Source organism: Pelodiscus sinensis, chromosome 1 (assembly GCF_049634645.1).
Source record: "Pelodiscus sinensis isolate JC-2024 chromosome 1, ASM4963464v1, whole genome shotgun sequence".
Classification (NCBI taxonomy): domain Eukaryota; kingdom Metazoa; phylum Chordata; order Testudines; family Trionychidae; genus Pelodiscus; species Pelodiscus sinensis.
Window position 1 is genome coordinate 14,539,078 of NC_134711.1, and position 12,333 is coordinate 14,551,410.

Sequence of the window (12,333 nt, forward strand, 5' to 3'; positions counted from 1 at the left end):
GTTCAAGTCCCAGCTTTGCAACTGACTTCGGATAAGCCATTTATCTGCCATGCTTCATTTTCCCCATTTCTAAGGGTCATCACTACCTTTTCTAAAGTGTTTTCATCTCTAGATGAAGAATCACCATTTGAGTACTTTGCATTAGCACTCTCTATATTTTAGAGAGGTTGTGTGTCTGTCTGTGAGTCCATTTGTTCAAGGACTCCTCTTAAACAGTAAAAGCTAGGACCACCACATTTGGAAAGCAGCTTCCTTTTATCCTAACTTAAAGCAAGGTCAGTTTTTGCTTGGCCAGGAAAATGGGAACTGCCTGGAATGGGATTGATTTCCATAACTTGGAACATGGGGGGATGATTGAAGGGACAGTGATACTGCATAGTGACCATTGGGGGCAGCTGCACCAGTAAAAGTGTGTCCAGCTGGGGATGGGCTTTCACTTTGCCAGCCATTGGACTGGGTAAGTGGCCCCACTACCCCAAACAGGGCCATCTGGATGGGAGTCACCTGTCCCCTCTGCCCTAGCTCCCTATGGACCATCTCCAGGGCTGGGCAGCACAGCCCAGCCCTCCCCACAGGAGACATCCCCCAAGAGAGGCTGGAAGGCAGAAACCGCAACTCAGCTCCTCCTCCCCTTTGAAGAGAGTCTGCCGCAAAGGAAACGCTGAGGTTGGAAACTGGTCTGGCTCCAACCCAGCTGCAGGACAGGGGGAGGTCGGCTGGAAGGCTGGGGTGGCCCATAGAGCCGACCTCCCAAGACAAGAAGGAAGGTGGAGCCAACCCCCACAGCCCTGTCCCCCTGGGAGCAGACATTGCCAGAGCACCATCACTCTCACCACCAGGCGTAAGCCATCCCTGACCTCTCAGCCCCCTGCCCTGAGCCCTCCCCCTGCCCTTACTCCAGCACCCTGCATCCCTTGCCCTGAGTCCCCCACCCACTACCCCCTGCCCTGACTTCTACACCCCCTCCCCTGCCCTTAGCCTCATTGCACACTGAGCCCTGTGCTCTCAGACCCTCACCTCCTGTCCTCACTCCAGCATCCTCCACTCCTATCCTGAGCCCCCTAATCTTCCCCGCCCCCTGCCCTCACTCCTGTACGCCCACCCCCTTTTTATTCTAGAAAAGAGAGAAAACCACAAATATTGTCTACTACCAAGCTCTATCTAATATTGGAATCACTTTCCTTTCTTTAACAGAATACAGGACAATGTAGCACTTTAAAGACTAACAAGATGGTTTATTAGATGATGAGCTTTCGTGGGCCAGACCCACTTCCTCAGATCAAATAGTGGAAGAAAATAGTCACAACCATATATACCAAAGGATACAATTTTTTTTCATTTTTTTTATTAATTGTGTCCTTCGGTATATATGGTTGTGACTATTTTCTTCCAGTATTTGATCTGAGGAAGTGGGTCTGGCCCATGAAAGCTCATCATCTAATAAACCATCTTGTTAGTCTTTAAAGTGCTACATAGTCCTGTATTTTGTTTCAGCTACACCAGACTAACATGGCTACATTTCTATCACTTTCCTTTCTTTATTAGCACAAACTTCCCTTTTCCCTCATTTTTTGAAAAATACAATCATTTAAATATAGCATGAACGTTTTCCTTTCATTTTCCAAACAAATCCAAAACCCCATTATTTCACTTAAAGACCTGAGCAATGCTGGGTACATGTGCTAGGTACTAATATCTTCATACTGCTGACTATCCAGAGTTCAGCATTCAGGACCCGTGGATTGTACAGAGTGGTTCTTTCATGGAAAATGTTGAAATTTTATCTAAAAAACCCCTCAAATCTTCAATTGAAAACAAAGTTTTCAGCCCAAAAGCTTTTGGTTTTCAAGGGAAATGCAACATTTTCTGAAGAAGATGCTTTCCAGGGAAAAATGAGTTCATCTGAATACCCAGTTTTTCATCCAAAAGCAACTTTCATGGGAAAGTTGAATACACTGTTGCTTTATTACGAGATAAGCTTTCAGTGGAGTACAGCCAACACCCAAACAGAATACACTTTCCTGACAAAAATATTTGGAAGTGTCAGACTAAAATGCCTGGAATCAGTGGGGACCCTAAAATCCCCCTCTCCTCAGTATACACTTTCAATGCCTGTGGAGCTAGCCCTGATGCAGCTGCTGGTCTCAGACCATTGTCCATCACGTCCACACCACCCTCAGCTCCAGCCCTGCCTGGGCCCCCACCCCCGGCCCTAACTCTGTGTCACTCCAGAGCTCCGAGAAGGAACACAGGCTGCTGGAGGTGGGGTAAGGCCAGGCAGGTCCCTGTGAGGGGATCCGTGAACCTGGAACCAGCCCCACAGCAGTGGAGAGGAAAAGCAGGGCTGATCACCCCACCACCCATTCCCGATTGTCCCTATAACCGCTCCAGAGGGCCAGAATGGAGTAGGTGGTGCTGCAACTTGTGTGCACCAGCCCATCATGGCAGAGGGCCAGCAGAGCCAAACCTGAGCAGGAAGCCACTGCCAAAAGTGTTGCACTGTGTGTAAGCATGTGGACAGCTGTGGTTGCTGCTGCCTGGGAGTGAAGAACACAGGGGTTTAGCCAATTCCCCACTGACTTTGTTATACACTATGGTCAGGATAATCACACTGTATGTATATGCAAACTCCGAGCACCTAATCCATCCCAATACTAGTCTGCCTCCCTTTCCCCAATTTACACTGCCTGTGCAAACTTAACTTTGCTCCCCAAAATAGGCAAAGAAATCTCATAAAATCCAGTTACAAAATGCCATTCCTAGTAAGGGGATTTCCTTTTGACACTGCACTGTTAATCTTCCATCTCAGTAACCAATCAACACTTATTTCTTTTTGTAAAATGTCTGCAGTTTTCTAATCCATGAGAATTTTACCTCTCATTATGTGCCCTTAGGGGCTCCTTAACAGAAGGGATTTTTGAGTGATTTCATCAAAGGCCTGTGCAGGGTCCGAATAAATTGTTAACCCATTCTCCTTCACTCATTTTGGGGATGCAGAAAGGATTCTAATAGATTGCAGAAGCATGGTTTTTCTTGACCGAAGCCATTCTGGTCAGTCCTCATCGAATCATACTCTCGCACAGGGGGCTGTCTAGTGGACAATCTATGTACTACGTTCCTAATGATGAGCAACAGGGGAGTTTACCTTCACAGAAAGCCAGTGTGTACCACTGCAGTCAAGCAAGTGCACACTGGTCCTGCTTAGATATGCTGTGGTGTGTACATTATGTATCCCTTGCATCACCCTCTTGGGACACACCATTGGCTAGCATGAGTCCCTCTGCAGAGGCTGCAGTAGGAAAGGTCTCTGTGCCACCACTAGTGTTCCCTCTAATTTTTTTCCCCATCCCTGTGTGGAATGAATTTTGTTATGTGCACAGAGTCATATGCAGATGTGCACCACCATTAGAAACACATGCTGTTAGCTGTGGGTGCTTTGATAATCAGCTGGGCAGCATTTGAATCTCTCTTGGGTGAGAGATTCAAATGCTCCCTCCCCCACCTAAGAGCCAGGCCTTTTGCCAGCCACTTCTGGGGTGCAGCGCAGTCCACTATGCCAGGATAGGCAGGGAGCTGCGTTAGCACCCCCATGGATCACCTGATCCCCAATGAGACCCAGTGCCTGACATTCTACCACCCAGTACTGGGACACGACCTGTAGTTTGAAAACCACTGCTGTATAATACGGGGCGCCCTGCTGTGAGGAAAATAAAGGACAGTACTCTACCTGCTGTCGCTGCTTGGAAAGAATATAGAGGCAACCCAAAATTTCAGTTCCATTAACATCATTGTCTGCACAAGTCTGAACAGTCAGCCAGATCATCATCAACTGTGAAATATACCGCTCAATATGCCACGGCTATTTTACAGTGCCCCGTCGTCTCACTGTTACGCCTTACCAAATAGACAAAACACCAAATCACGCGTACATCTCTGTTACCACCTGAAATGTTCGGTCAATCTGCCACGGGGCTCTGGTTCCTACAAGAGCTTTGATCATTTTGAATGTCAGAGCCTAGGTATGTGCCAGGCTATATGGCACAGCACAAAAATACGCAGGTAGAAACCACTTGTGTTGAAAAAGTAAAACAGAGTATACAAATACAGCTACTGTAATGTCAAGGGAATTATAGCAATTTACAGCAGTGAAGGACCTGGCCCTTGGTGTACAGCTAGTGGCTTCCGTTACTTAAAATTAGAATTGTAATTATTGGGGGAATATAGAAATATGCACAGGACTTTGCAGTGAGTGGCACTGTACTGCAGCTAGGTCACTGCAAAGTGCGGTATCATACACTTTGTAAGCCCTTCTGTCCATTATCCCTCACTATTGCTCTCAAAACTAGGTGCTATTTATACTTGTTATGGTATAACACGGCCCACATTCCCCAGAAATCCCACATCTGGCACTTTGTCAGTGATGTGGAATATAGTGTTAGAGAGCATCTCAAATGAAGTGGAGGTTAGGTAGAAACAGTCACAAGTAAAAACAAGTTTGGTGAGCACTAACTGTGTCGTACAGCAGAGTCTCTGCTAAGCAGAGCCCTTAATTTTTATGGGAGTGAGGTTAGGGATGGGACTGAGTCGTTAGGCTGGGACTGAAAGGAAAGTAATTGGGGAAAGTAACCACAGAGCTGCAGGTACTAGAGTGTCTGCAGCTAGCCTTTGCTAATAGCTTGATGAGTTTTTAACCATCCTGGGAAGGCACGTGCCTCCAACGTGGCACAAAGAGGAGTCCTGTGGGGGAAAATACACTCCTGTAGCTTTCGGACACTCCAAGAGGAAGATACATGATGAGCAGAGCTCTTATTCAGCATGGTGAGCTACTATGGAACCATTTCTTGGTTATATTTTAGACATTTGGCTTCACCACAGTTGTTATGGTGCACTAGACAAGTAACCCTGGGATAAGTCACTTTAACAGTCTTTCTGTCTGTGTTTCACTATTAGTGAAATGCTCTTGATTACTGAGGGGAGAGAGAGAGATTATTTTCAGATTACCAGAGGTTCTGGTTTTTCTTTCCTCCAAGAGACCTTGTCTCTTACTTACTTTTATTGACCTGGTCTGCCTTTCCCGTTTGATTTACAATGCTACAATTGCTACTAACTGCATGTTTAACCATGTTCCTGGTTGCTTTCAAGCATTTAAAGCAAAGCATTCAGAACCCATTCCAATTCCTTATGATTTCTCACTGTGGTCTTGTTTTTCCCCTCTTTGCTCTATCAACTTATTAGCCCTTGGACAAGTACATTCACCCAGACTTTCTGCAGATCGTGGAAAACAATTTTCACACTAGGACAAAATTATGGTTCCCACCATGTAAGGGTTGGGGTCAGCAGGTCAAGATACAAAAAGATTCTTCCCCTACCTCCTACCCATATTGTTTCTGGGCACTGCACAGCTGCTACTATTTCTTGACCAAAAGGATCACCTAGTTAATAGGGCTGGAGGTTCTCTCCAGATCACAAATCCTGCAAAGTGCTGGGAACCTGACTGCTTCCAGAGGCATCACACACTGAATGCACCTGTTCCGCGAATGTGCTCAGATAACTAATTTGGTTTTGGAATTGCATTCTCCTCGGGGCATAGATCTTGTCGTTTTGGTTGCCCATGAAACACAATGCCGTGCCTTGTCAATGGTATCAAAATGGCTAATGTTCAGGGCATATGAATTCTCTAGGACTTATTCACCCACAGTCACATCTCCTTAGACTCCACTGGAAGCAGCAGTCAGCTACAGCTGCAGCCTAATCTAGATTGTCATCTCTCTTTATCAGATAGGAAGCACACTGCCTCAGATGATGGCCTGGGGCTCCTAGAAAACTGCATTTTCATTAATAGTGAAATTGATCTACAGTCTCGATATGGCAAATCGTTTACTCTAATCTAAACCCAGTAGCAACAACGTGCTACAGAAAAAGGGCTGGATTAGTGTGGTGGGGCACCAGCAAAGGGACCTCTGATATATAGGCAATGGGCGGGAGGAGGGGAGTAGTCGACTTAACTACCCTATAAGCTTATATAATAAAGTTTTATTTTATAAAATAACTTCCCTGTGGATAAAGGCGACAAGAAACAAGTGTTGGGAGAAAAGTACAGTTTCATGGTAATATAAGAACCATAATGTAAAAGAGCGTAAAAAGGTGAGTAATATAATAAATTAAATTCATTGTGATCTATTTAGTAATTACAGAAGACCTAAGAGTCAGCCCTCTTTTATCAAGAAGGAGTTTCTTCTTCTTCAGTGCCTGCACTGGCAAATGTAGATGAGTTGAGATTCAGCGCCCAGTTAGTTTTACATCGATAAAGCAGACATCAAAAGGAGTCTTTAGGTAGGTTGTGGGGGCGGTGATTTCTTTTTCTTGGTAAATCTTCAATTTCAAGAACAGGAGAATACAGGGAAACGATACACTGTTTGCTGACTATAGACATTAAGCTGTCATGGTCAGTAAATTCAACCATACCCAAAAAAGTGAACAGCAAAAGCCCATTGTCAGAAGAAAATCTAGGGGGAAAAGGCATTCAGGAGAGCTGGCAATGTCTCAGGGAGCCAATAACTGCCCAGGTGGTGGTAGTTCTGAAAAGGATCTGGGGGTTATAGTGGCTGATATGCTGAATAGGAGTTTCCAATGTGCTGCGTCTGCAAAAATGTTAATATGTAGGGTGTATTAAAAGGTGTGTTGTATGTAAGACACAGGCTGCAATTTTCCTGCACTACTTGGCACTGGTGAGGCCCCATTTTGGAATACCGTGTGGTGCCTTGATAATGACCTCACCCTGAAAAAAACCTTTCTTGAGCCCCATCTTATGGCTTACAGAGATTCCCCACTCAACCCCTCCAAGATCATCCTCAGAAGCCTGCTTCCCTCCAACCAGGCCACACCAACTCAAAGCAGCACCAGACCCTGCCAGAACAACAGATGCAAAACCTGCAGACACCCACCACAACACGCTTTTCAAGAGCCATGCATCCTGTAAGTACATGCCTATCGCAGCAAGTGGTATGCCCCATCCATTGCACTAAATGCCCCATTTGTGGGTGGAGCCAGACATTTGCTATACTCTTGAATCAACTCACTCTTAATAAAAGAGCACATCACAGAGTGATTGTTCTATGTCTGACCTGTGGCATCTCATCCTCATAAGAAACCTGCATAACAAGAGATGAGCTTGTGAGCTGATATTCATAACTCTTCTAGTCATTAACAATCATCGACTGTACAGTGATACTAGATTTATGGCTTATTATAATCTATTAATAACCTCTCCCAGATGCTTCTTCCTCTTCCTTTCCTCCCTATGACTGGAGGTGAACATAAGAACATAAGAACGGCCGTACTGGGTCAGACCAAAGGTCCATCTAGCCCAGGAGCCTGTCTCCCGACAGTAGCCAGCACCATGTGCCCCAGAGAGGGTGGACCGAAGACAATGATCAAGCGATTTGTCTCCTGCCATCCTTCTCCAGCCTCTGACAAACAGAGGCCAAGGACACCATTTCTATCCCCTGGCTAATAGCCTTTTATGGACCTAACCTCCATGAAATTATCTAGCTTCTCTTTAAACTCTGTTATGGTATGTCTACACTGCCACCCTAGTTCTAACTAGCGTGGCTAATGTAGGCATTCAAAATTGCAAATGAAGCCCGGGATTTAAATATCCCGGGCTTCATTTGCATCTTGCGGGGCGCCACCATTTTGAAATCCCCCTTAGTGCAGACTCTGTGCCCTCGGCTACACGCGGCATGGAGTACGTAGTTCGAATTAGGCTCTCTAATTCGAACTACCGGTACACCTCGTTCTAGAGCCGCCAGAGCTGCCCTGCCCCGGGCTTCCTGGAATCAGCCGCTGATCTATTTCAGCAGCGGCTGAATCGGGGATCCCTGGGGCAGAGCAGCTGGGGTCCTGCCGGGTTGGTCCCGCAGCGCCGTCCTTTGGCGCTGTGGGACCAACCCGGCAGCACTCCAGCTGCTCTGCCCCAGGCGTCCCCAAGAGCAGGTGGAGTGCTGCTGGGTTGGTGCCGTAGCGCTGCCCCTTGGCGCTGCGGGACCAACCCGACAGCACCTCAGCTGCTCTATTGCAGGCAACCCCGATTCAGCTTCTGCTAAAACTGACCAGCAGCGGCTGGGGCAGAGCTAGACTATCGTAAGGGGGGGCTATGAGGGGTCTGGGGTGGCATCCCTTCCCACCCCACTCCAGACCCCTCATAGCCCCCCCTTCTGATAGTCTGGCATATCTGATAATCCGGCACCCCCTGGGTCCTAAAGGTGCCGGATTATCGGAAGTTTACTGTATTACTTTTTGGATATTTGAGATTGGCAGGTTCAAATACATATGAATGAGCTAGAATGGTTTCCTAGGACTCTGGAAAGAATTTGGATTTTTGTCAAATAAGAGAATTTAAGCCTTTTAAATGTACATATAGAACCGTGTTTTATTAGCTTGGCTAAGATGCTGAAGAATAAAAGCAAAACTAATTGGCTGATGTCCAGCTCTTCAGCCATAAAGGAGACAAGTCCTAAAACAGCCAAAACAAACAAACAGAACCATTTTTCTTGAAAAATACAATTTCATATAAACACACACTGGAATATTTTCATGATCCTCAACGCTATACTCAGGATTCAGACTGAAATATTATTGAAAATGGTGCAATCAGAGTATTAGAGACACCAGGTGGGTGTGGTATTATCTGTCTTTGAATGGACCAACTTCTGTTAGTGGGAGAGGCAAGTTTTTGGGTTTCACGGAGTTGTTCACCTTGTCACTGTAATATCCTGGGATCAACTACACCCCAAACAGCAATCAGATTATGCACTAATTTTGGGTGCCCAACTTCAGACACTCACAATCTGATTTCCAGAAGGTGCAGAACCCCCATTGCCAAATACTTTTCTCTAGCACTACTCAGAATCCCCAATAAACCCAGAGCCTCAAAACTGCTGGATTCTTTCCTTCTGAGACATTGACTGCACTATAGTTAAGTGTCACTAGGCTTCAGAGTTAAACTCCTGCTGTGTGGAAAGGGGTCAGCCCACTGCTTTCAGGGCCATTGTTTCTCTTTCTCCCCCCACCACCGATGAAGTAATGCAAGATTAAGTCCTGTTCAGAAGCCTTTCTTCGCAAAGGACAGAAACAATTTTTTTAACAGGTTAAGTTCCTCAGAAATTGATGATCTCATCAGAGAACTGCTGACTGAGGGTTATGAAAGGCCAGTTCAGTCTAACCCTGAATTATATTTAGACTACTGTGGTATTGTTTCGCAAATGTGGACTGAGCTTTGGAAGACAGGAGGACCTGACCTGTAGTCTTCATGCTGATGATGTCTGTGAGGTCTGAAAATCTAGGGGGATGTGTGGATCACTTGCGATTGGCGGTGAAACTCATCATTTGTGACTAAAAATATACCTCCAAAAGAAAAAACAGACAGCAAAACAACTACTGGGGTACAATCCATTAACAATGGGGCTTTTCTCTTGTTTCACTGTGGCAGGCCTCATGCAATGCTGAGGCTTATTGTGGCCAACAATACTTCATTTCTTTTTTTGACTAATTTTTTGCAAAAGCAGTGATTGGGCTAACGTGGAGTATATTGACTTACTCTCATTTATATCGCCTGGAGCAATTTTGCTTCAGCAGCAGCAAGGTTGTACTGGACTGTATGTTTATCTTAGTTTAAACAGCCTAGGAGCTGGCAATATTGAGCATGTGCCTTGAAAATCTAAAGGCCCACTCTGTAAATGTCAGGGTCTAAATTTAAATGCTTATGTAGTTGCTCAGGTGTCTAGCTTCACTCATAAAATACTTATCCGTTATATTGGTCTTCTCACCTCCTGATTTCTAAATGCCTTACACGTATGAAAATTGGGATGGTTCTGCTTGTACTCATTCTGGGAACCACCAAAAATTATGCAAACCTACCGCCCATGTCAGTAGGGGCACGTTTAGACGACCGTAGGCTTTTGAAAGAAGATATGGAAATTTGGTGTGAATTTGCATATCTTCTTCTGATCCCTTTTTTGGAAGAGGTTTTTTCGAGGGAAAAAAAAGCAGTCTACATGGGGGTTTTCAGGGTTCTTTCAAAAAAGAGGGGGGTTGCACGAAACCCCCGTCTAGACTGCTTTTTTTTCCCGAAAAAAACTCTTCCGAAAACGGGATCAGAAGAAGATATGCAAATTTGAGCCAAATTTGCATATTGCCAAATTTGCATACCTTCTTTCGGAAGCCAAAGGTAGTCTAGACATGCCCTAGGAGACATGACTCGAGCAAAGGGGGTGCATAGCCTGTGGCTTTCTCATATTCAGCCTATCCTCTGCTGCCTTTTCAATGAGTTTGGATTGTTGGCTGCGAGCATAATTTAAATCAGTCTTCATACTTCCAGCCCAGGATGAGCCACCAGACCTTACCACGGTGAAGTCTCCTCCCTGGGAGCAGAGCAGGCAGCCCTTACCAGCCCGGCTCCCAGGGAGGAGGCTTTGCTACCCTGCTGCAGGGAAACCGCCTCCCCAGGAGCTGGCTGAGTGTAACCAGCTAATTGTTTAACCGATAAGCTACTCTGAGGATTGCCAGATGTCCGGTTTTCTACTGGACAGTCCGGTATTTGCACCGTCTGTCCGGTAGAAAAATTCAGAAAATACCAGACATGTGCAATGTCCGGTATTTTCTGAATTACTGGCCAGGCGCCAGACCGAAGCCTGGAGGGGGCAGGGGAGAGACTGGGAGGCGGGGCCACGATTGGCGCTAGGAGCCCTGTGGTCACATGCAAAAACTGGGTGGGGCGGGGCAGGGGCCGGGACTCCCAGCCATCCCACCGCCCACCTGGCTTTTGCACAAGACCAGAAGCTCCCAGAGCCAATCGTGGCCCCGCCTCCCAGCTGGGAGCCTCTGGTTGCAAGCAGAAGCTGGGAGGAAAGAGTGACTCCCAGCCCTGCCCCTGCCCCCACCTGGCTTCTGCTCGCAACTAAAGGGAGTGCCTGCTGGGGGCGCGGCCCAAAGGACTCCAGCTGTGGCCAGTGGCTGCACCCCCCTGCCAGGTCTGCTTTCCACCCCCCTTCCTCCGGGCCCCCCTCTCCTTCCGTCCAGCCCCACTGCCCCTGGACCACCCCCCCCCGCCAGCTCTGCTTCCCGCCCCCACCCACCTCCCGGCCAGCCCCGTCCCCCCGCCCACGATCGAGTCTGTCCAGTTTTTTGGCGGGGTCTACCTGGCAACCCTAACTGACACACAAACCCCTTTTCTGCCAATGCGTTCTCTGTGTTAAGGCATCAAATCCTGTGACTCCCTACTATGAAACCGTTAATTTGTCTTGAGATAATCTAATGGAATGCACTGTGTATTCAGCCGTTTTCTGGACTCGGTTATCTTAAACACTCAGATAAACATGCTCAAGAATTCCACAACAATTCTGGATACCTTAAGCTTTGGGTGGTCAACTGTACATCATTAAATGTCTTCAGGTTGGTCACCCAAAAACGGAAGCACTGGCCTCAGTAACTTTCCAACCAGGCAGCACATTGCATTGCCCGAAGGAAGGCCGGCTTGATGATTCAGGGACTGAAGTGGGAGTCCTTGGTAGCAAGCAAAGGGCTTGTGTAACATTGACAGGCAGAACTGAACCTGAGATCGTTGCATGAGCCTCTACCGCTTGAGCTAAAAGCCAGCTGGCTCTCAGCTAAGGCTGTAGAAGAAACTAATTCTTTCTCTCTGTGGGTGGTCTTAATGCCACTAGATGGGAGAGAGAAAAGTAGGCATGTGGGTTACACAGGCATCAAAGCACCCTACCTAGCTATTCAAGTTCCCTATGCACAACACGGAGACTGAAGCAAGGACTGAATGTGGCCCCCTTAAGTCTAGGTGTATGGGTCGAAGTGTCTTCATTGGCATACTGTACTGCAATATGGTACAATGTGCCATTGTGTTATACACCCTTCCTATCCCAGCAGGGGCTCTCTCTTTTCCTTAGAATCCCAGCTTCTGGAGTCATGGGATTATAGGAGATACTCAGTTTTCATTGAAATCCCCCCCCTTACAGTTTCTAGACTTCTCGGTTAGAGAGAAAAGTTTGAAAAGGTGAGACCTAATGACTCAAAAACCAGAAGGAAAGGCAAAAGAATAAAACATTTATTATTTGTAATATAGCATGATCTTTAAGCTAGACTCATGATTCTGGGGGGCCTTACCCATCATTCAGAATGTGTGGGCCTGGCAATTCTGTAATACATTAAAAAAAACTATTAAAAATTGTATTTCATTCATGTCTGAACAGAAGTGTACATACTGTGCATTTTGCTTCCATTTAGTACCATGCACAATAAAGATCGTCAGTGATGACAACTCAA

The 12,333-nt window shown here is 46.4% G+C and overlaps 1 protein-coding gene and 1 long non-coding RNA gene across 3 annotated transcripts in view; one reads left to right on the forward strand and one right to left on the reverse strand.

Moving 5' to 3' along the window:
• The window catches only part of FRMD4A (FERM domain containing 4A), a 567,858-nt gene that overhangs the window by 451,720 nt on the left and 103,805 nt on the right, over positions 1-12,333 (reverse strand). The window lies entirely within an intron of this gene.
• Positions 1-12,333, forward strand: part of LOC112544798 (uncharacterized) — a 44,945-nt gene that overhangs the window by 15,169 nt on the left and 17,443 nt on the right. Inside the window, exon 3 of one of the 2 annotated variants that reach the window (XR_003088130.2) lies at positions 6,820-7,073. The exons of the other annotated variant lie outside the window; for it this stretch is intronic. This is a non-coding gene — a long non-coding RNA (uncharacterized LOC112544798). Of the gene's footprint in view, positions 1-6,819; positions 7,074-12,333 lie in introns of those variants that run through there. 2 annotated transcript variants of the gene reach the window in all.